Source organism: Ambystoma mexicanum, chromosome 1q (assembly GCF_040938575.1).
Source record: "Ambystoma mexicanum isolate Mex_15411 chromosome 1q, UKY_AmexF1_1, whole genome shotgun sequence".
In the NCBI taxonomy this organism is placed as follows: Eukaryota; Metazoa; Chordata; class Amphibia; order Caudata; family Ambystomatidae; genus Ambystoma; species Ambystoma mexicanum.
The window spans coordinates 593,562,082-593,583,241 of record NC_090922.1 but is presented as its reverse complement, the minus strand read 5'-3'; positions in this window follow the sequence as shown (position 1 = coordinate 593,583,241).

Sequence of the window (21,160 nt, the reverse complement as noted above, 5' to 3'; positions counted from 1 at the left end):
TAAGGGCGATGCTGAAGAAAGGAGCCATCAAGCTCGTCCCAAAGAGGCTCCGGGGTTCCAGAGTGTACTCATGATGATTCCTCGTAAGAAAGAAGACCGGCGGCTGGCGACCCATCCTGGACCTTTGTCGTTTAAACAAGTACATCAAGTCCCAGAAGTTCCGGATGGTCACCCTCCAGCACGTGCTGGGACAGCTGGAGGAAGGAGACTTCCTATCGTCGCTGGACTTGGAGGATGCCTACTTTCACATCCCCATTCTAAAAGGACATTGAAGGTTCCTCAGATTCATAGTCCAAGGGCGAAACTATCAGTTCAAGGTCCTTACCTTCGGATTGAATTCGGCACCCAGGGTATTCACCAAGTGCCTAGCACCAGTGGCGGCACGGCTGCTCCTGCAGGAGATCCACGTCTACCCCTACCTGGACGATTGGCTCATCCGAGCAAAGACAAGAGAACTCACCCTCGGGCACACAGCGAAGACCGTCCAACGGCTCACGGATCTGGGATTCTTGATCAACTTTGCAAAATCCCACTTGGTGCCATCGCAAGTCGCCCTATTCCTGGGAGCAAGGCTCGACACCGTGGCGCGATTGGCTTCTCAGTCAGAGGAAAGGACGAAGGCCATCCTGGGCAAGGTGCAATGGCTGTCGACCATGGACATGGCCAGGGTGTGGTCCATCAAGTCCCTGCTCGGCATGATGTCCTCATGCATCTACCTCGTGCGCCTGTGCAGGTTGTGGATGCGTCTACTGCAAGAGTTCCTCGACGCCCGTTGGATGCAGGCGGTGGGCAGCTTCGAAGACAGGATCTCGCTCAACGAGACCTTCCGCCAAGCGATCCGGTGGTGGGGCACCCACGCGCATCTGGCGGCGGGTATGGACTTCCAGACCCTGGCACATCAGGAGACGGTGACGACAGACGCCTCCCTGGAGGGATGGGGGGTGGGCACACACCGAACATCTCCACGCAAGAGGCCTTTGGCTACCGGAGGAGAGGTCACTACATATCAATGTCCTGGAGCTCCGAGCCGTGTTCTGGGCCCTCAGGTCGTTCCTCCCGTCCCTGAAGGGCAAGGTGGTAAGGATCTTCACCGACAACACCACCACAATGTTCCATATCCGGAAGCAGGGAGGCACCAGATCCCCAGCCCTATCCAAGAAAGCCCAGGATCTGTGGCACTGGGCCGTCGCCCAAGGGATGTTTCTGGTACCCTTCATCTGGCAGGAATAAAGAACACCATCGCCGACTCGCTCAGCAGGGAGCTGCGCTCGTGCCACAAATGGGAACTGTGTCGGGATCAAGTGGATCTACTTTTCCAACGATGGGGCAATCCCCAGATCGACCTGTTCGCGATGGCGACGAACACCAAGTGCCGGAGGTTCGCCAGCAGGTTTCCCCAGCCGGGGAGCATGGGCAATGCCTTCTCATTCGCCTGGGATGGCCTGTTCCTGTATGCTTTCCCACCGTTGCTGTTGCTGCTGCTACTCATCAACCAACTCAGACGGTCCCGGTGCAGGATGATCCTCGTCGCACCGGTGTGGCCGAGGCAGATCTGGTTCCCGGACCTTCTGGACATGTCAGCGTCCCTCCCAGTCAAACTGCCAACGAACGCGGATCTCTTCACCAGAGAAGGAGGCTCCATCCTCCAACACGACCCGGGGTTGCTGAACCTGCAGGCCTGGCTCCTGCAGCACTGGAGTTTGGAGGGTACGATATCCCGGCAAACTGCAAGGAGGTGCTTGTGAAGGCCAGGGCGTCCTCAACTCTCAAGTGCTATGGACACAAATGGAAGAGGTTCTCTTGTCTGGTGCCTTGCACAGAAGATTAACCCTCTCCGGATTACGGCCCCTCAAGTGCTGCCTTACCTACTGTCGCTGGCCAAGGCGGGGCTAGCTCATGCCTCCATCAAGATACATCTAGCTGCTACACTACACTAGAACTCCGGGGCGATAATCTCTGTGGTCTCATCGCCTGGTGAAGGGGTTTATGAAGGGAGTGTTCCGACCGTTCCCGCCGGTGAAGGCTCCGGCCCCGGCGTGGGAGCTCAACGTGGTGCTGAGCAGACTCATGGGGCCGCTATTCGAGCCTCTGCATTAGGCACCGTTGAAGTTCCTATCGTGGAAGGCAGCGTTTCTCGTGGCCATCACTTCTGCACGATGAGTGGGAGAGATCCAGGCCCTCTACTGCAAACCACCCTACCTGACATTCCACGAGACGAGGGTGGTGCTGAGGACGCACCCCTCCTTCATGCCCAAGGTGCCATCTGACTTCCACCTCAACGAGCCCTTGGTGTTACCTGTTTTCTTCCCATCGCCTTCGTCGCCGGCCGAGAGGACTTTGCACTCGCTGGATGTGGCTAGAGCGCTGAAGTTCTGCGTGGACCGCACAAAGAGTTTTCGGAAGACATCACAGCTGTTTGTGAACTTTGCACCTGTGAACCAAGGGAAGGCCCTCTCGAAGGCTTCCATTTCCAGATGGCTCTCCGGCTGCATCATGCACTGTCACCGGTTGCCAAACCGACCGTTGCCCGGCTGTCAGAGAGCCCATTCAACCAGAGCGATCGCTGCTACCACGGCATTCCTGTTTGGTGTTCCCTTGCTGGACATCTGCAGGGCTGCTACGTGGAGGTCGACGCACACCTTCATGAGATTCTACTGCGTCAACCGGGATTCCAGGGAGCAGTCCAGAGTCGGCCAGGCAGTGCTGCGCAACCTGTTCGCCTGAAGGTGGGCCTGGTGAGGGGGTAAGAGATGCTTAATGTTCAGTTGATGTAAATGCTTAATGTTGAGCCTTGCCACCTCCCGTGGTTGTGCATGTGTGTACTGCTATGTATTCTTGTATTCATGAGCATGTGTATCCATGCCAGACCCCATGCTGGAGAAGAAACAAGTTACTTACCTGTAACTGTTCTTCAGCATCGGTCCGGCATGGATTCACATGCGAACCCTCCCTCCTACCCTTCTGCGGCTCTTCTCTTGGTCCTACTGCCACTTTACGTGCTACCAAATCTGAAGATGGCTGCCAGAGGAGCGGCTTAGGTAGGAGGCAGTCATTGGCTGGGGGCAGTATGAACCAGAGAAGTGTGATTGGTTATTAGGAGAAAGACAGTTCATAAACGAAACTGATTTTTTTTCTTTACCGAGGATTCCTAGCCTGACGACGGGAATATTCATTAGCATGTGAATCCATGCCAGACCCATGCTGGAGAACAACAGTTACAGGTAAGTTACTTGTTCCTTAGGTAGTTTGTAAGGGAGTCATTTATCTGCTGTCATATTTTTTTTGTTCCTCGTGAGAGTTGGTGGGGCACGCGGGGTAGACTGGGCTGTGGCCAATTTAGTTGCCAATGTGAATGACAGAAGATAATGGTCAGTCCAAATTTGAGGAGCAATGGTCGTGATAGTGACATTGCGGTTATACTCTGCGATCCAATCGAGAGTCCGTCCTTTGTCATGAGTGGGTAGGTTAACTTTCTGGGTAAAGCCTAGTTCTTTCAGAGTATTAGCAATGGCAGTGGATTGGATATCCTTAGTATCGTTATAACCTAAATTAAAATCACCTAGCACTAAGGTTTGAGAAGTGTTTTTAGGTTGTTAGGCAAGGCCATGGAGATATCTTCAGGGAAGGTTCGAATAGGACCTAGTGGTCTATAGATGAGATGAATATTCAGCGTTTGGGAGTTGGCAATGGGTATTTTGACAGGTAAGCATTCGCAAGATTTCAGAGTGGGTGTGGTAACTAATCTCATGGAACGGTTGGTTTTAGCAATAATTGCTATTCCTCCTCCTCAAGAGACATGTCTATCCGCTCTCAGGATAGTGTAGTTATCGGGGACTGCCAGAGAGAGGGGAAGGCCTGCAGCATCATGTAACCAAGATTCTGAGATGGCCAGGAAGTCAAGGTTATCTGTTAGGATGATGTCTGATATTTCGGTTGCATGTGCAACTAAAGACCTTGCATTTATTAGAGCTCCTTTAAGATTAGGTAGATGCCTTTCTGATGCATATGGTACACTGGAGCTAGGCTTGTCTATAATAGTTTGCCTAGGAGAGTTGAGTTTAGGTCTTTTATAGTTGGCCAAGCCTGTATTGGGCTTTATGGCTACTTTGTGGGGTAGGCTCTTTTTTAGGTGATTTAGTTGCTCTACTTTTTTAGCTGGTAGTTTGTGCAATTTAGATAATCGTGCGCGCAGTCTTAAATTTCTATCAGCGGTACTACATGGTGTCTGTGTGATAGAGGATTCTTGCTGTGGGCTAAGCTTGTATGAAGACGAAACTGACATGGTGGGGCGAGTAGGAGTACTGTTAAGGGTAGTCGGTGTGTTAGTGATCAGGGTGCTAGTCCGGGAAGCTATGATGATAGGAAGGGCAATGTGGAACGTTAGCCACACTGTCTTGGTTAAGGCACCTAGTCGGAGTCTAATGGGACACCGAGGGTATATAATGACAATAGGTTGTAAACAGTCCGAATTAGGCACAAAAGGCTGACGGTAGGCTAGTTCAGGAGTAGGCACGGTGAGGTGCAGAATACACGTACAGATACAAGTGTACACAGTATGCTAAGCTATTTTCAGTCACTATTGGGCGCAGTGGATAAGGCTAGCATAGTTCAGATATAGTCACCCTCTGTACTCTTCCGTGACCTCTGTGACTCCTTCTCCCTGTCTATCCTCCCCTCTGGCCCGACTCACTCTGCAGGGCACACACTCGATGTCTTGATCTCCTCTGACCGCCCCCTCTCCATCCCTCTGACCACTCCTCTCTCCTGGAGCGATCACTCCCTCCTCTCCTCTCATCTCTCCCTCTCTTCCTCCCCCCCCCCCAAGCCAAGCCTACCCCAACACTGCCACCTACCTTCTCGGACATCCGGCCCATGAAGCGTGTGTCAGTTGAGGCTTTTGCCGCCACTTTCTCCCCCCCCCCCCTCCCACCCACCACCTTTGGCTGTCTCACATCCTGACACAGCCCTGTCTCTGCTCTACTCTTCAATTTCTGATACTCTTGATGCTCTTGCCCCTGTCATGAGGATCCGTTTGAAGTCCAAAGCCAAGTGCAATTCCTGGTACGACTCTGACCTAGCTACACTTAAACATAAGTGTAGGGCGGCTGAGAGGAAATGGAGGACTTCCTGTTCATCCTCTGACAAACTGGCCTTTCGCCTGCTACAAAGGCAATACCGACTCTGTCCTCACCAAGAAGAGTCCACTTTCAAGCTTGTGTCTCTGCGGCATCGAACAACTCGGCCAAACTCTTTAAAATCTGCAAGGAGCTGGCCATCCCTGCTGCAGTCTCTACCCCTCCTGTGGTCTCCCAGGCTCTTTGCAATGCCCTTGCCTCTCACTTCATTTAAAAAACCCAGGACATCCTGTCCACCCTCTCCACCCCCGCCCCTCCTCTCCTCTCTCTATCTGTGCTTGCTGGCCCTCCTTTAGCCACCCCCCAACCATCCTTCTCGTCCTTTCCTCTTTTCTCCCCTGATGAGGTCGCTAGACAAGTCTGATCTATGAAAGCCTCATCAAAACAGGTTCATCCCTGTTCCTCTAAAACCGTCAAGGACCACATTGACACCCTCGCTCCGGCCCTTGCTGATTTTTGCAACCACTCCTTTGCCCTAGGATCCTTCCCCTCCCCTCTGAAGCACTTCCTTGTGCATCCTCTTTTCAAGAAACCCACAGCTGATCCTTCTTGTCCTGCTAACTATCACCCAATTTCCATTACTCCCTTTCTGGGCAAACTCCTGGAAAGGTTGGCCAGCTCTCAGCTTAACCTTCATTCCAATTCTGTTGGCTCTCTCCATGACCACCAGTCTGGCTTCAGAGCTGCCAGAAGCACGGTAACTGCTCTCCTGCACATCCGTGAAGATCTCCTCTCCAACCTTGACTCTAACATTCCCTCTGTCCTCATCAATCTCTCTTCTGCCTTCAATATGGTCGACCATACCACCCTGCTCAACCGTCTGTGAAATCCTGGGTATCACTGATCAGGCTCCGGCCTGGCTGACCCCTTTCCTCTCAGATCGACCATCCCAGGTCCAACTTGGATCATTCCTTCCTTTCTTCTATCTTCCTGTCTACCTGTAGTGTTCCCCAGGGGTCTAACTTCTCGCCCTGGCTTTTCAACCAATACCTGGCAACTCTCGCCCGCTCCATTGCCACTTTCTGCTCAAATTTCCAGTGCTACGCTGACAACACAACTCATTTTCAGGCTGCCCTCTGCCACCTCCTCTCTCATCTCTGATTGCCTAACTGCCATTCAAGATTGGGGTGCCGCCAATGATCTTTGTCTGAATCCCAGCAAGACGGAGATCCTCCTCATCGGCACACCTTCACCATCCTTTCCCTTCACTCTCTGGCCGGCCTCCCTTGGACGACCTCCTACCCCCACCTCCTTCTCCGTCCACATCTGACGTCTCTAAAAAGGTCAAATTTCCTACTGCACCTCCTCAGTTACTCTGCCTTTCCTCACCTTCCCGCATAAGCTAATGGTATCCAAAGCTCTGGTTCTCTTTGTTGGACTATTGTAACTGCCTCTTTCTAAATCCACCTGCCTCTATTCTCCGCCCTCTGCAACTAATCCAGAACAGGAATGCAAGACTTGTCCTTGGCCTCAAGCCCTGGGATCGTATCTCTCCAGCTCTGAAATCTCTCCATTGGCTCCCAGTGGATGCAAAGATTACATTCCAAACCCTCTGCATTGTCCACAAGGCTTTCTGGGGCATGGATTACATTCCAAACCCTCTGCATTGTCCACAAGGCTTTCTGGGGCCTGGGTCCAAAATACCTTCAGCTATCCCTCTGCAAATACCTCCCTCCAGGTCAGTTGTTGTTTTTCAAAGAAACGAGCTGGGGGTAGATCTGTCTTTGGCTGGGGCCTCCCTCTGGAACAGCCTCCCTGCCACTCTAAAACTTAAGGAGAACCATCTCCGGTTTCGGTAGCACCTCAAGACCTTCCTTTTTCTTCTGCCTTCACTCCCCCTCTCCCTTGCTGATCTGTTCTCTCTTGGCACAGTGCACCTGGCCACCATCTGTCCTCCGGGCCCAGGTACCTGCTCACCCCGTCACCCTCCCGCACTGCCTCCGGGCCAACCTTTGCACTGGGGTCTGTATCTGTACCCATACAGTTCCCCCTTTTTCTTCCTGCACTTATCAGACCTACCCTGTCTGCTGCCTTAAACCTAGCACTTGCAAATTGCTGGCTGCACTACCACTGTTTGTTGCCTTTATTATTTATTGTTATCTTTCTCCACTGCTTCGCACTTTCCACTTCTCCCCCTTCCATGCACTTTTTCTCTCCCATGCACTTTTCCCCTCCCCCTCTTCCATGCACTTGCACATTCTCAATGTCACTGGGCCTAGTAAGATCGCTGTTTTGTTCTCCCCTGTTCCCCTCCCTTGCCTTGTCTTGCTCTGAAACACTTGTGTACGAGCGCAATAGAAATAAAATATCAATATCAACACAGTAGAGTTCAAAAATGGCCTAAAGTAGGGGCACATCAGATAGCGTAGGGCCAGGCTAGTACAGTAGGGCACAGCAGCTAACACAGGGCTAGTCTAGTACAGTAGGACACAGCAGTTAATACAGGGCTAGGCTAGTACAGTATGTCACAAAAGCTAACGCAGGGCTAGGCTAGTGCATTAAGGCACAATAGCACACACAGGGCTAGACTAGTGCAGTAGGGCAGCAGTAGTCCTAGGAGGAGATGGGAATGCCATAGTAGCAAGAACAGTAGTCACAGGTAGTGCACAGCTTATGGCAAGTCTGAGTATTTTAGAATATTCATATATATTTGGGATCGGCATGCACTGATGATTGCAACATTTAAGAGTTCAGTGTCTCAAGCGTGGTCTACAGTAGTGCTTACCGGTTCGGCATAATCATAATGATGTCGAGCTCTCAGGCAATGGGTGGAGACCTGCAGATCTACAGTATGGAATGGACTGGACTAAGAGATGGCATTAAAGTGTACCGTCTTAATAGTAGACAATGGCGTCAGGCACGCATTTGCGATTACCCAAGGTATAGGGAATGATGGTGCAGAGAACATGCGGCATTGGTAACTATAGGGTATTCAGAGACGCGGGGATAGTTGTGTGTACCCAAAAACAAGGAGTCGTCTCACAGATTACATTTGGGGTTTGCATGTACAATCAGGGGTGCACGCACTTGATATTGTTATAATGTACCTTTTGTGTGCCGCTGGGAAGGACGAGGGGCGTCCCGCGACAAACGGGCAGGGGTCCTGGCTGTCGGCTGTGAAGACCAATACAGGCTGGGACAGGGGATTCGCCTTTGTGCGTCGGCCTTCGTGTTGGAGGCCGGCTATGCCCGCCTGCTGATGATTTTCGCAAATCAAGGCTCATGCAGCCAGTAGCGGGGCACCTGCAGCCTAGGTGGACCCAGACAGGGAGGCAAAAATGCCCAAGGTTGGCAGGCGGCCATCTTGGAATGGCAGCCACTAGATCAGAGTGCAGGATCACTCGGAGTAATTGAAGCAAATAGGTTAGGGGATGTCCCTTCCCTCTCTCACTAATTTTACTAACATCTAAAAAAGTGCATACTCTTGGAAGTCAGATATGCCTTTTTGATTACGTCCTCCTAGTGTGTCTTATCAGCTAGAAACAACAAATTTTAAAACTATCTTTGGAGAAAATTGATAACGTTTCTATTCCTCGATGTGGATCTGTTGCCACCAACATGTCTACAAAATTAATTAGTTCACTAAAATGATATAATTTCTCAGTTTGCCAATTCTATGCCTATCTTGGGGATCAGGTCATCACCCTGAACCTTTTCAGTCGACCATTTTCAGCGGAATTGATGTTACTCTCTGCTTTCTTCAGGACTTGTTCCTGACCTAACTCGTCAAGGTTCACAATTGTTTTAAAAAAAAGACAACATTATTATTCTTGTCTCAATCGCCATCACCTAGTTGGAGTTTCTCTTCTTTCCTTATACAAACATCTTACTCACAGGACACCCTAAAAGGGACTATATAAAGGGGAACAATCACCAAGTTATCCTCTATCCATCTTCATAGAACATCAATGATTATATTACATCTTGGCAGTCTTACCAATACTTGGCCTTTTTTCTTTTTCCTTTTTTCTTTCTTTCTTAATCCTTTTTTGGGTGTCTCTTGGTGTTTTTTTTTTTAACCGTACACAATATCGCTATAGGTAAACAAACGAAAGGACTCTGGGCCTGATTCATACAAGTGTTTTATAATGGCACAATCTCCTAGGAAAATGTTCCATGAATCGGGCCCCATGTCTCTACTAACCCTTGTATGTGATCCAGGAAGAAAGCCGGAAACGGTTCGCAGTGGTTAATGAAAGCGATCTAAGGAAGCCGATGAGATTGCAAAGGGAGAACTGTACCGAGAAGTGTGGAAGCGAGATTCCTGTTGACGAATAGATTGAGTGCGGTTACAGGAATACAGTGAAACGTGAGAATGCAAGGTGCCGGCAAATCAGTGAGGGTCAGCTGGCTCACGGTCATGTGACTACAGACCCTTCATTTCTGAAGCGTCACGGGTATGGATACAAGGACGCTCATTACAGAAAAGGTGTTGAAGATGTGCCTGATTCACGGGAAATGAATGTATCCTTTAATGCAGAATATGCCTCCTTCTATACGATAAAGTATTGGTGGTTTTAATGAGAGCATAGGAATATGAAAATTCAACAAATGAAGTCAATGATATGTGCGTTTTGGTATAAGTGGCCAGTGTCAGATCAAACAGTATAAAAAGGGGAAGAACTTTTTGAGTATGAATGGCACATGTGGATGTGCGTGCAGTGAAGTTCCTAGATATGAGTAAGCAGTTTAATATTTTGAGGCTTTTCAGATAAATACAGATTTACATGGACATTATCAGTTGAAGTTGGTGAAAGATTGGTTGTAAGTCAGTATGGGTGAGTTAGTTTAATAATTTTGAGGCATTGCAGGGTTTATCTTGTCCGATACAACAAAGACTTTTAGGAAACTTGGCAATACTGTACCATGTATGTTGTGTTTGGTCCTAGCAAAACCAAACGGATTTTTTTTAAAAATTCCAACATGGAAGTTATCTCTGGTTCAAGCGTATGGGGTATTCTATCAGAGTGAGTGAGTGTGGATGTTCCGGGGGTGAAAAGGGCATGGTGACTGCAAAGAAAAACCTAAAAGTCGTATACCCTCGAATGTCAGAGTAGAGGTTGTGCCTGCTACTGGTAAATAAGGGGAGGTCGTGCCTGCCCCACACAGTGAATCTGGGTTCAGATTCAAGTTCAGAGGTTAATAGTAGGGGTCATATCCAGAGGAGATTTTATGTGAGGTCATGCCTTTGTAAAGAGTTCTGGGGGAGAGGTCACGCCTTACACCCATTTTATGTTGCAGGATTTGTAGATTTCCCAATTTGTTGTGGGAGAGGTAATGCCTCCATCAAGTTGCAATGGTTGGGTCGCGCCAAATACCATTTTTCAGCAGAGGGAGGTGTTCCCTTATGGCAAAGGGGGTCATGCATCCCAAAAGGAGTGATGGGGATGTCGTGCCTACCGCCATGCATCCGAGGTTGAATGGTAATTCTCACAGAGGTAAAGTGAGAGGTCGCGTCTTTAGCAGATGATGGTTGGGTCACGCCTTTGCCATCCATTAGAGTGGGGAGTGTCCTTCAGGAAATAAAAGGTTCACGTCCCAAAAAGAGTGATGGGGAGGTCGTGCCCATCACCATCCATCGGGGGTGGAATAGTGGGCCCCTTGGGGTCAAGTTCCACGACAAAAGAGTAGCATACCCTCTTTAAAAGGTGCAAAGTTATTGTGTGAATGTGCATTGTGTTCTAGTGGGAATAGGTGATATGTTGTAAAGTAGATGTGTGTGTAATAAGAGAGGGAGATATGTTGTAAAGTACTTATCTGAGAATGCATGAGCTGTGAGAATGTTGGAGTCTTTTGTGGAATCTTGTCCTGTGAGTGTGTGTGAAGGTTCTAGCTTATGTCAGTTGGAGCTGGGCTAGCCTGGGTGGTGGGGCCCAGTGGTATCCTCTAATGTAACAACTTAAGTGAACTTGTAATAAAGCTTTTATGTGTGAACCTTACCAAGAGTACCGGAGCTGCTTTTTAACAAGGAGGAGGTGTACTAGGATGTACTAGGATGCTCAATGTTGTTGACACAGACATAGATTCTCTGCTGTCATGTAGAGATTCCTGCTTAAGTCCTGCAAATTAATTCGGATAGAGGTGTAAATCAATACCAGATCTCTTTTAATGACTCAATAGGTCTCATCCCAGTGGCACCAGTGCATGCTGGTGGATGTCACTTAACTGCTCGTGCGGTGCGTCCAGTGGCTATGCAGTATTTTGTGATGTTTATTTGTGTGGAAACTGTTTACACGCATATGAACCATCTCTATCGGCTATTTAAATTGATGCATCATGCAGCATATGACTTGCATTTGCTAGGGGTAAGCCAGAATGGTGGTCAGCTCCAAATTACATCGCCTTATGTTCCACAGATTTTTACACTCTTTATGATGGGCGAATCCACCATTTTTACACTTATAAGGCTTGGCGTTTAAGACTGATTTCCTATACTCTGGCCTGGTGGACATATGTATAGAAGGCCAACCTATATTGTGACGGGGACAACTCTGGGAAGCTGTAGCCAAACCAGTTTAAGGTAGCAGTGACAGGCGGTCTAGGCTAAGATCTTTAGAGGGGTGAGAGTGTAAAGGTTCCACAATGAGGTCACAATGGGAGTCACAAATTACACTTAGACAGGATGTACAAAAAGAGTTATTTAATTATGGCCAAACACACTATAAGAAAAGTGAACATAAGCAAGTAGACTTATCAACCAAAACCATCAAACTAAAATACATATATACAGTCACAGGTTCAAGTGCATAATACAAATCAAAATACTCCTGCAAGGGAATGAGTAGGTGAGTATCACACACAAAAAGGTCCATGGAGAGGTTCTCTAACTAAGATTGTCCAACCCTAAGTTGCCTGGGACCTTGTGCCCTATAGTTCAGGATACAATGACACAGCACTCAGGAGGCAGGAGAAAATGTAGGTAGGGTCTCTGTGGTACAGTGAGGGATTCTTGGAGCCAGAGTTCAAGATAGACGGTGTCTGTCCAAAATTCCCCCCAACAGTTAGCAGTCTTGCCAAGGCAAGTATTGGCCAAGGCAAGTATTTGCAAAGCCAATAGGTTTTAGATAAAGAATATTATAAATCCATTGACTTACAATGGGAGTGTAGGGGTATGTTAAAAGCTCAGTAACTTACCCCCCTGACTATTAATCGTCCCAAGACTTTCCAGAACAAAGGAAGGGTGTCCTGGCTTGCTTTTCCCGCTGAATTCCGCGGTCCTCGATTTTCACGGGTTGCAGGTTCGAGTGATTCTCCGGTTAGGATCTTTTGCTGGTGCAAGGATTCTTGATGAAGAAATGCAAAAACAAATGATGCCGCTCCCTTCTCATGACTGGGGGCGGGTCAGAAAAGCAGGTTTCGGACCGTGCACGCTGCGCACAGTGATGCAGCAGGACCCCGTAGCCGTGGTCGGACTTTCTAGTCTTTCTCGGATCCCCTTGGTGCTAGGACGCCAAAATTAGGCAGAGGGTGTCGTTGCCGTGGCAGCTGAAGGTATGCCAAGTTTCAGGCGGAAACTCGGAACGGCAACAAAGATAACCCGGTAGCCCAAAAACTAAGCTGGTCAGCCACAGGACAATTCCCAGGCACTTCCGAAGGCGGTTTTTGTGCTGGGCACCAAGTAGGCTTCGGGAATGGGTGGTCCCTCCACTCCTGGGGTCGTAGCACCTTCTCCAGCATTGGATCTTTCATGGATTCACATGCTTAGAATATTCCCCGTCGTCAGACTGGGACCCCTCGGTACACATATATAGCATTTTCCAATAGGAAAACTTCCGACACTTTTGTGTCCTATCTACGTCCTTTTAGGACCCGCCTACGCATGCTCCGTAGGCCGTCCCCGTATAAGAGGCCCGCCCCCGCGGTTCCCCTTCAGATTTCAACCGTCTCCAAAGTAGTGGGATCTCCTTGCGTTGTCTTACTATTTTGTACAAGGTTGCATTACTGGATTTTGAGTACAGAAAATGTCCTCCGTGTCAGGAAAAGCGCTGTTCCGCCCATGTGCGGCTTGAAAAAAGTTTACGAGGGGGACGGACATATGGATTGTATATATTGCCTCCACCCTCATCATTCGGCGGATAACTGCGACATATGCAAAGGGTTTTCTCAAAAAACCCTCAAAGACCGCAGTCGACGACTGGTGGCATGGCTGAATGATGGAGCGGGGGCATACCCTCCTTCGGAGGTAGGCTCCACACAATCGGCGAAAACATCACGCCGCGCTACCTCGTCGGAACCACCGGCGAAGAAATCTCGACCGACGGAAAAAGAGTCGTCTGGAAGAGACTCCTCGTCAAAGAAATCATCTTCATCAAAAAAGCATGAAAAGGAAAGGAAATCATCCTCGGGCGATCATCATAGATCGACCACGAGTCGAGAGTCGAGTAAAAGCAAGCAAAGTGTGGAAAAGGCGGGACCGCCAAAACCACCTGCTAAGTCACCGTCGTCGACGGCGGCCCAGTCATTGGCCTCCACCCTGCCACTTACGCAGGTGGCATCCACCGTCCCACCGACGACTACGTCGACGATGGCCTCGTCGACGGGGGTTCTACAGGAGGCCCGGAGGCCTGAAGTTTTTGATCCGAACCCCCCGGATACTTTACTGCAAGAACAGGCTGTGTTGCTGTCCTCGGAAGACGAGAATGAAAGAATAGCTGGCCCAGCAGACCTAGGGCTGCGAGTGGCTGACAAGTCGTCGACGAGGGGATCCGTTATACCGGTATCTGCCCCTCTTCTCAATCCTCAATCTGTTTTGTCGTTGGAAATTCTGTCCCCGCTTCAGTCGTTGTTAGTCGTTGGACCAGAGACTACCTCAGGCAAACCTGCCACAGTCACCCGTCGACGAGCCGGGCCCGTCCCGTCAACCGACGCACCTACGCACGCCAATCTCAGCACTGGCACAAGAGGAAGGTGAGCTGCCAGATTCGGAGTCTGACAGGGGAGCCATGTCGGATATCTCATCATCCCCCTCCAGGGATCCAACCTGGGAGTCAGAGGTGGAGTTGGAAACCCCTAGAAGCCCAGCTCACCCGTCCCCTCCGGACAACATTGCGTCATTCCATTCTATGATGGAGAAGGCATGCAAAGAATTTGGTTTGTCCCAGGAAGAACAGAAAAAGGACTGTTTTTTGTTCGACCACATGGGTAAGAGAAGGAGGTCTGTGTTCTCGATACCAATACTAGACCATGTATGGAAGGAGGGGTTGCAGACAATGCGTCACCCGTTTTCAGAGCCGGCAGTGAAAGGACGCTGGAAAAAAAGTTTAAGGCTCCAGAGTCTACCCCCAAGTGTTAATCCTCCCAACCAACGCCAGACTCGGTGGTGTCGGCGGCAGCGGCGAGGAAGGCGAAGGACCAGCACAAGTGCACAACTCCTCCTGAGAACGAAGCGAGACGCCAAGATGCCTTTGGCAAAAAAGTGCTATCCGTGGGTGCGACCACAGTAAAGGCCGCAAACTCTCTGGCAATTGTTGCCAGATACGATATGGAGATGTGGCACAGGCTAGCTCCGTTGCTTGATCATCTTCCGGAAGAGCATAGGAAGGCAGCGATGCTACTCGTCCGAGAAGGTGAGGAAGCCTCAAATCACGCAATAAACATCGCGGTGGACCTCGCTGAGTCAGGCTTCAAGCAAGTCAATAATGGGGTCGTATTACGTCGACAGTCATGGCTTAAGTGTACCTACTTCAGGCCAGAAGTACAATACAAAGTTTTAGATATGCCCTTTGAGGGAGAGCTTCTTTTCGGTGAGAAGGTGGACAAAGCCCTAAAGGGAATGAAAGAGGACTCGGACACGGCACGTTCATTGGGTGCCCTCCAGAGTGGCAGAAACTACAAGTCTTTTCGTCCCTTTTAAGAGGGGCTTCAGGTAATTCAAGATTCTCTGCATCTGGAGACAGATCCTTTGGCAGATCAGCTTACCCCTCCCAGGGATACAGACGTGCCTCCCAAACGGCAAACCGTCAACGGAACTTCCAGACTTCCAGGAAAAGACCATCATATCCGTCGTCGTCGAGAGACAAGCAGAATAAAGATCAGCAGTGACATACAACACACCGTTCTGGGGGGAAGAGTTTCAGCATATGTCGACGAATGGGAACGAATAACGACGGATCAATGGGTGTTGGATACTATAAGAAATGGACACTCTGTACAATTCAAACACAGCCCTCCGCAAATTCCACCTGCGTTCACCGCTCATTCCCATCTGAAGATACTGCAACAAGAGGTAACACTCATGTTAGCAAAGGGCGTGATAGAATTAGTTCCAACATCACAGAGAGGTCAAGGAGTCTACTCAAGATATTTTGTCGTAAAAAAGCCGAACGGCAAATGGCGTCCCATTTTAGACTTACGAGATCTCAACAAGTGTTTAAAGAGCCTAAAATTCAAGATGCTCACTCTGCAGGAAGTGATCCGCGCCGTTCAAGAGGGGGATTTTCTAGCGTCCCTGGATTTACAGGACGCGTATTTCCATATTCCAATGTGTCGGAAACACAGGAAATTCCTAAGATTTGTAATACGGCGGACTCACTACCAATTCACGGTTCTTCCTTTTGGGCTCAAGACCTCCCCCAGAACGTTCACGAAATGCCTGGCTCCAGTTGCGGCCTGGCTAAGGAAGCAAGGCCACCATGTATACCCATACCTCGACGACTGGCTGGTAAGGGGATCCTCCCCAGCGTCGACCAAAACAAGTTTACAAGCCACCATGCAGCTTCTACAACAGCTGGGATTCGCCATAAACTTCGAAAAATCCTCTCTGCAGCCATCGAGATCGCTGGTATTCCTGGGGGCACAGTTCGAGACCCAGTTAGGGCTAGTGAAACCTTCTCTCGACAGAACCTCAAGACTCAATCAACAAGCATGCCGACTACGGCGAAACACCAAGATCTCAGTGAGAAAATACGTTTCGGTCCTAGGGGCCATGGCATCCTGCATCCATCTGGTGGAAAACTGTCGCCTATTCATGAGGCCAGTCCAGGAATTCCTCGCGGACCGATGGACGCAGGCTCAAGGATCGTGGTCAGACAAGATAACCATCGACGACGACAAGCTGCTTCGGACCCTTCAGTGGTGGCAGAGTTTCCACAATCTGAACAACGGCGTACCCCTACAGGAGCCGGAGTTTCAGCGAACCATAGTCACGGATGCGTCCCTAACCGGATGGGTTGCTCACATGGGTGCTCTCCAAACGCAAGGTCGCTGGTCTCCAACGGAGTCACTCCTACACATAAACGTGTTAGAGCTCAGAGCAGTACGATGGGCCTTGAAGGCATTCCTACCACACATCAAGGGCTCGCGAGTACGAATACTGACCGACAATACAACGGCCATGTTTTATATGAGGAAACGAGGAGGGACGCGATCAAGAACTCTTTCCATAGAAGCCCAGAAAACATGGCATTGGGCATTAAAGCACGAAATTTCCATCGTGGCTCATCACCTTCCAGGAGTGAGGAACTCCCAAGCAGACTCCCTCAGCAGAAGCATGGCCCAGATACACGAGTGGGAAATGAACACAGTTCACCTGATGAAAGTGTTCAAGAAATGGGGTCACCCCCCTCTGGACGCCTTCGTGACCAAAGACAACAAGAAATGCGAGCAATTCGCAAGCAGATGGCCTCAAGAGGGCTCCAGGAGGGAGGCATTCTCCTTCCCATGGACGGACATGTTCCTCTATGCTTTTCCCCCGTTCCCCCTCATACGGAGGACAATACAGTGGATACGCAGATACAATTGCCGGGTAATTCTAGTGACACCATACTGGCCAAGGCAACCGTGGTTCTCCGACCTGCTTCACCTGTCGCTGGAACATCCCATAGGGTTTCCGAAAGTCCCGAACCTACTATCCCGGGACAAAGGCACAGTGTGGCATCACGACCCGGACAGTCTCAACCTTACAGCCTGGCTCCTGACTTCTCGGAGTTCGGTGCTTTGGCGGCTAGAGCCCCTTTTACAAACAAATCCTACTCCTATAAGTTGCGGAGGTTCTGTGAATGGTGTAGGGGACAACAGGGCCTACAACCGTTGTCGGTGACGCCGGAACAAGTTCTACCTTACCTGCTCCTATTGGCGGAGAGGGGATTATCCTTCACATCGATAAAGGTGCACCTGGCGGCCATCTCGAGGTTCACAAGGAAAAGGCAGTCGTCTCCTCTATTTAGAGACAGACTTGTAAAACACTTCATGAGGGGTTTATTTCGAGCTTTTCCCCCCGACTTGGAGTCTCAACACAGTGTTGGCAGGCTTAATGAAACCGCCTTTTGAGCCTATGGCCACGTCCGACATAAAATTCATTTCGTGGAAGTTGGCATTCTTGATTGCTATCACATCAGCTAGAAGAATCTCGGAACTGCAAGCGCTGGTCGTAGACCCGCCATACCTAAGATTCTTTAAGGACAAAGTAGTCCTGGCAACTAATCCTATGTTCGTTCCGACAGTGTATCACAAACACTCGTCCATTGTTCTCCCTACTTTCTTCGCCACACCATCATCGGCAGCAGAAAAAACTTTTCATACCCTGGACGTTAAGAGGGCTCTGAAATTTTACCTACATCGTACACAGGAATTCAGGTCTACTAGACAACTGTTCGTCGCATATTGTCCGTCGACGAGAGGAAAAGCAATCTCTAAACAAGGATTGGCTCGATGGGTCTCATCGACGATTGCGTTTTGTCACTATAAGGCCGGAAGGCCACTGCAAGGACATCCTAGAGCCCATTCGACAAGATCGATGTCCTCCTCAACAGCTTTATGGGCAGGAATTCCGTTGACGGACATATGCCAAGCTGCGGCATGGTCAGTGCCCCACACGTTTACCCGCCACTACTGCCTTGCCAGGCAGCATGCGGACGAGGTGCAGATGGGAAGAGCTGTCCTGCGCCATCTGTTTCAGTAAGGTAAGCTCCACGCTGTGGAGAATCTGTGGTCTACCTTTTTTAATGACAGTTTATTTTATGTGGGTAAGGTTATATGAGGTAACTTATTCCTACTGTACATATGCATTGTGTAGTATGTTGAGGGTATATTACATTACATTCTCACCGCCGTCTCAAGGGTTACTGCTATACAATCTATTCTAAGCATGTGAATCCATGAAACATCCAATGCTGGAGAAGGGAATGGTTTCTTACCTGTAACTCCATTTCTCCAGCATTGGTATCTTTCATGGATTCACATGCGCCCGCCAACCTCGCCGGAATGTAATGTATTTGATTGATAAATTTAACCCTTCCTACTTTGGAGGGGCCGAAATCTGAAGGGGAACCGCGGGGGCGGGCCTCTTATACGGGGACGGCCTACGGAGCATGCGTAGGCGGGTCCTAAAAGGACGTAGATAGGACACAAGTGTCGGAAGTTTTCCTATTGGAAAAGGCTATATATGTGTACCGAGGGGTCCCAGTCTGACGACGGGGAATATTCTAAGCATGTGAATCCATGAAAGATACCAATGCTGGAGAAATGGAGTTACAGGTAAGAAACCATTCCCTTCACAGGCCTACTGGAGATCAAGAGACAGACGGGGCTCTACCGGGACTGCAGCAGAAGTTGGTCGCCAGGCCTCCTTCAGACAGGTTACAGGTTTCTTTGCGGGTCTTCTCAGCTGGACGGATTCTTGGCTCCTTTAGGTTCTTCCAGGATCTCTGAGAAATGCATGCAGGAGCCCTCTTCTTGTCATAAAGCCAGGTAGGAGTCGAGACTCCCACTAGCCAATGGCAGAACTAGCCCACACACACACCCCACAGTGGTCCAATTAGGACCACTGGCGGGAACACTCATGCATACCACTCGGACACACAGAAACCAGAATGTGTATTAGGGTCAGACTGACCTAGCCCACATCCTGCCTGCAAACACACAAAGCGCTCCGGTAGCCCGCCAAAATCGCCTGCTTTCCCCGGCACTGGAAGTCCTTATAAGGATCTTTCTGGCCTCTGAGGCCAGGAAGAAGGCTAAACAACAAGATGCGAAAAACCTCGTGGCACAGCCATTTTTGACTAGTAGCCACAGTAAGTAGCTTAACGCGGTAGACGCGGTTAAGCTAAAAACGAAATTCCCCAAAAAGTGGGGAAAAGTCACTGCTGCCACCAGCCCATCTTTTAAGCACCTCAGAATAACCAAAAAACCCTTTGAGTGTTAGTCTAGGGCAAAACAAAATTGAACCCCATTGCATTGCAGTGTAAGCTGCTGTGTGCAATGATAAAAAGTTACCACGTGTGATACAAAAGTAACCACAAGTAGCAACATAGTCACAAGACTAAGTGAAACACTGTTTCCTGGTGCTGATAGCCTTAAGGACATATCAGTTTCCCCATAACATGTGAGCAAAGGCCAGTACAGTGAAGCTTAAGGCTTCACTGTACTGCAAAAAGTACAGGTCAGATTGAAAAATCAAAGCAAAAAGTTTGGGGGTTCCATAAAGATGGAAGGAGAGAGGTGCACTAAAGAGAATCTTTCCTAACAGTGGATCTAGGATGTTGTATCCCATTGCTACATGCAAATTCTCTACATCGTAGCCAAGGTTTGCCAACAGATCTCTTCATTCAGACCCTCTGTATGGCTCTTTAAACTGAAAATCCATAATTGTTCTCTTTTTAGGAGGATTGCCCCAATGCTATCTCCTCTTTTCGGTATTTGTATTTTCTCAAGGATGGTCCAGAATATATCATTTTCAAAGTGTTTCTTGTTTCTGTAGTGTTCTACTAGTGGTGCTGTTATGCGTTTGGTCCTGATGTTAGATCTGTGTAAGCAAATTCTGATTTTGATAGCCCTGTCGTCATCCCGATGTAATTTTTCTTAAATGGGCAACAGTGGTTGTATTACAGTTAGTAAAGGCTTGTTGTTCCTAGGGTGACAACCAATCTGAGATCTATTTTTGTGGTATGTTTGGTCACTGGGCACACTGAGCACAGGCCACATGGGGTATGTCCAGTTGTTTTTAGTAACCCCCATAGCCTGGTTTGATTTTCACTTTATTTTAGGTCTTCCCTATATGCGTGTACCAATGATTTACGTATGTTCCTTCTTCTTTTGATCGCGAAAAGGGGAAGGTTAAGAGTGCTTTGTCTGACATTCAGAATGTGCCATAATTTCTTGACTTTTATTCACCACTGGTGAATGGCTGTTATCTGATCGTCTCCACGAGGTCTCTTCCTGTGTTGAGTGTAATTTTCATAGACATATTTCGGGCTCTTTTCCTTGCGTGTTTGATGTTTTTTTCCTGGTTAATTCTTTTCTCTGTTTTCCCGAATGGCAGATTTTCTTTCAAAGTTCTTTGATGAAAGCTATTGAATTCCAATAGCGAATTTCTATCCGTTGCTTTACGGAACACTGTCGTTTCTAACCGTTCTCTATTTCTCATGATCTTCAGGTCTAAGAATGTTGCCTCTTCTTTGCTGAATTTGTATGTCAACTTTAGGAAAGGATTTTGGGCATTCAGTCAATCTATGAATTTCACAAGAGTGTCTAATTCCCCTTAAAAAAAATGAACACGATGTCTATGTAGTGTCTCCAACTTAAGATGTTCTTCAGAAATGGATTTGATTGATGGTATATAGTCCGCTACATGGAGGTTGGCCAGGGAACAAGCGCACACTTCTGGCTCCTGCTGCTGTCTGCGGACTGCAGACTACTTTCCACTTTGAGGTTCGCTTCGCGGATCCCACAGGGTCTTATGGTTGGATTAGGGGGTGGAGCTCTTCCGCTCTTCACAGCGTCCCCAGCCTTAAAGGTACAGCGTGAAAGACAAATGACTGCAATTTTTCTCCAGAAGTACTCAATGTTGCCTCCATCAGTAAGTGTCTCTGACCGCAGACTGCTTTCCACTTTGAGACCACTTTGCGAACAAGAAGACGCACAAAGATCTGCTGTTGCTGTAACCAAAAAATAAAATGGGAAAAACAAACCCACCTGCACCTAAATATATCTGGCGCTTCGAAGCGCTATTTGCGAGATGTATGAGCTTTCAATATCAGTAGTTCCCCTTCTAAAGTTGGGTTTTGCAATACCATTGCTTTTTTCTTGTG